Source organism: Zingiber officinale, chromosome 11A (assembly GCF_018446385.1).
Source record: "Zingiber officinale cultivar Zhangliang chromosome 11A, Zo_v1.1, whole genome shotgun sequence".
Lineage (NCBI taxonomy): Eukaryota > Viridiplantae > Streptophyta > Magnoliopsida > Zingiberales > Zingiberaceae > Zingiber > Zingiber officinale.
Window position 1 is genome coordinate 67746989 of NC_056006.1, and position 3287 is coordinate 67750275.

The 3287-nt window shown below is 34.4% G+C and overlaps 1 non-coding gene across 1 annotated transcript; it reads right to left on the reverse strand.

The window, feature by feature from the left end:
- Window positions 1-975: 975 nt before the first annotated feature.
- On the reverse strand, window positions 976-1081 carry LOC122033142. The gene has a single exon (XR_006126394.1). It is a non-coding gene; the product is annotated as a small nucleolar RNA R71 (small nucleolar RNA).
- Window positions 1082-3287: the final 2206 nt, after the last annotated feature.

Sequence of the window (3287 nt, forward strand, 5' to 3'; positions counted from 1 at the left end):
GTTGGTATTTAGTTAAACTTCCTACTTGTGAATAAGGATAGAGTGTAGGAGGTAGGCAATCCATAGGGCATTAATTAGAATCACAATGAATCTGAACCTCTAGAATATTTCCCTTGACCAATTTCCTCACAATAATTCTCAACTTGCTCTTCTACTTCTCTTACCCTTTCTCTTAGTGCAATTGTTCACAAACATTTTGATCGTTTAGATAGCCTGCTATGAGAACTCACTAATGCTTAACCAATCCTTGTTGGATCAATAACTTTTTATTATTGACGATATAATCGTGCACTTACGGTAGTGTAATAAGTTTTTGACATCATTGCTGGGGATTATGATTAACATTAGTGACAAACACTTGAGTTAGACTGAACATTTCTTTCCTTTTTTTGTAAATATTTTTCTTACATTTTCTTTTATACATAGCTTACACTTTAATACTTTTAATTTTTGCACATTTAATTCTACATTTATTTTCTCATCAACAAAAACACAAAATTGATTATAACTCTGCTCTTTTATGTGAAGATCTAACATTGCAGGAGAATTATTATACGTCGATCATGAGATTGATAGAGCATTTAGAAGAAGAAGATTACTGTAGAGACAATTAGAACAAGAGCAATTAGAGATGGCCAACAAACCATTGAAAGATTATGCTGCTCCTTATTCTAGAGGTCTCAAGTCTAGCATCACTAGACCTACTGTCGAGGCCAATAATTTTGAGATTAAACCAGCCATGATATCAATGGTACAGTAGAATAAGTTTGGGGGAGGACTTATTGAAGACCCAAATCAGTATCTAGAAACTTTTTATGAAATATGTGGAATTATGAAGATGAATGGGGTCTCTCTAGAAGCAATGAGATTACTATTGTTTGGATTCTCTCTCAGAGACAGAACTAAAGTCTAGTTGAATTCCTTACCTACAAACAACATCACATCATGGGAGCAGTATGAGTAGATATTCGTCTCATATAAGGAATCTGATTGCAAGCTTCTCACAAAATGAAACTGAATTTTTATATGAAGCATGTGATAGATTCAAAGGAACACTTAGGCTATGACTTCACCACGGGTTGGAAAGATAGTTAGTGATGTACACTTTTTATAATGACATCAATTATCAAACTAAAGTCTCACTAGACTCCGCAACTGGTGGAACTTTAATGAACAAGGGATTAGATGAAGCCGAAGAAATTATTGAGAGCATAGCACTTAATCACCATCAATGGGCTTCTAAAAGAGGTGGGAATCCAATCAAAGTATCTGGAAAGTACGATGTTGATGCGATGAGTTTAATTACTGCAAATCTAGATGCCCTAACAAGGAAGTTTGATATAATGAATGTAAATATGGTAAATGTCATTATCACTACATGTGAAGGATGTGGAAACACAAAGCACATCAAGGAAAGTTATCCACTTGAAGCCTTCTCTGCACAATTAGCTCAAATAGAACAAGTCAATGTAGTAGGCAACTTCAATCAAAGGCAAAACAATACATTCTTCAACACTTATAACCCCAAATGGAAGAGTCACCCAAACTTCTCTTATAGAAATTACCAATATCAAGGGCAATTGGCTGGATATCAATAGAACAATCAACAATCAAGAATAGAAAAGTTCCTTGAGGAGATTCTTTCTAACTAAGGAGACGACGACATCAAGCAACTTAACACAAGATTGGACAACATGGAAAGACACTTAAAGATGCTTGATATACAAATAGCACAGGCGGCAAGTTTTTCTTCCTCAAGGACCCAAGGAAGCTAAAGCAAAACCCAGTTGAGCACTGTAATAGAATTAAACTGAAGAGTAGAGGGACCTTGGGAGATCCCTAAGTGACTGCTAAAGACAAGAGAATTGAGTATAATGGAGAGTCACTTCCTTCTACCTCTAGAGATGAAGTTGTACAAGAGGAAGAGGAAGATACTGTATAGGTTGAAATGCCTCCGCCAAGAAGATTTGTTCCATCAATCTCCTTTCCTCAAAGAATCTCCAAGGCCATGAAAGATGCAGAATCTGATAAATTTTTAGAGAAAACCAAAGAAATATGTATTGACATCCCTCTCTTGGATGCCTTACAACAAATACTGAAATTTACTAAGTCCATGAAGGAGATTATTTCAAATAAAAGAAAGAAGGATTTGAGACTATCACTTTGTCTAAAGAGTGTAGCGCTCTACTTCTGGACACACTACCTCCTAGACTTCAAGATCTGGGAAGCTCTTTTGTATCGTGTAAGATTGGTACCACAACTATTGATAAGGCTTTTTGCGACCTAAGGGCAAGTGTAAGTCTCATCTCTTATTTTTAAAATTTATCTTTACAAAATTTTTAAAATTCATCTTTACAAAATCTTTAATTATTTTTTACCAAATTTTCAAAATTTATCTTTACAATATTTTCAAACATTTTTTTTCAAAAATCTATCCTTACAAAACATTTGGATTTTCATTTTTCAAAAATTTATGGTATATTTATTTTCTCAGATTTTTTTTAAATACTACACTTATTTTTAGACTCCCTCAACTTATTTTCCTTAACTCAAAACCAGTTGCTTTCTAAATAACTGGTTTCCTTTCCTAGTTTTCAGTTAATGTTCTTATTTTCATATTTTTAATCCTTCATTTGTTTAGAAATGTTTTCCAGTCTTATTCTTGATTAAGTTTTTAAAACCACTATGTTTGTTTTTGAAATTTTAAGTTTTCAAATTTTTCTAGCTATTTTCTAAACTTCGACACTTACCTAATTCAAGCTTAGTTGTGCTTTCCCTAATTTTGATGTGGGTCAAAGGGAGAGAAATAGTGAATTCAGGGGGAGAGTTAAGTTAAAAACAAATGTTTGTTTACTTATCTTTACTTATCTTTATAAACTTAACTGTGAACCTTGATTACCAAATATCAAAAAGGGGGAGATTGTTGGTACGAACCTGAGTTTGGATGTTATCAAAGGTTTAAGTTAAGTATTGTTGAGATATAATAAGTTGACTAAGTGTGCAGGCTGCTTACTCAACCAGTAAAAGCCCTAGTCATGGCTAGGCAAGAAAAATTTTAGCAGATCGTGGAATCCAGGCAAGAAGTCCAAGTAGGTCGAGAGGACCCAACACTTGGCAAGAAAGCTCGATAGGTCTAGAGGACTGAAGATCAAGAATAAGTCCTGGTGAGCTGGTTTGATGCTAAGCGGCAAAGTCTAAATAGGTCTGGAGGACCAATGTTTTGCAGGTAGGTTGAGGTAAGCAACTGAAAAGGAGTTACAGTGAGGTCATGTTTTGAAAAGGAACAA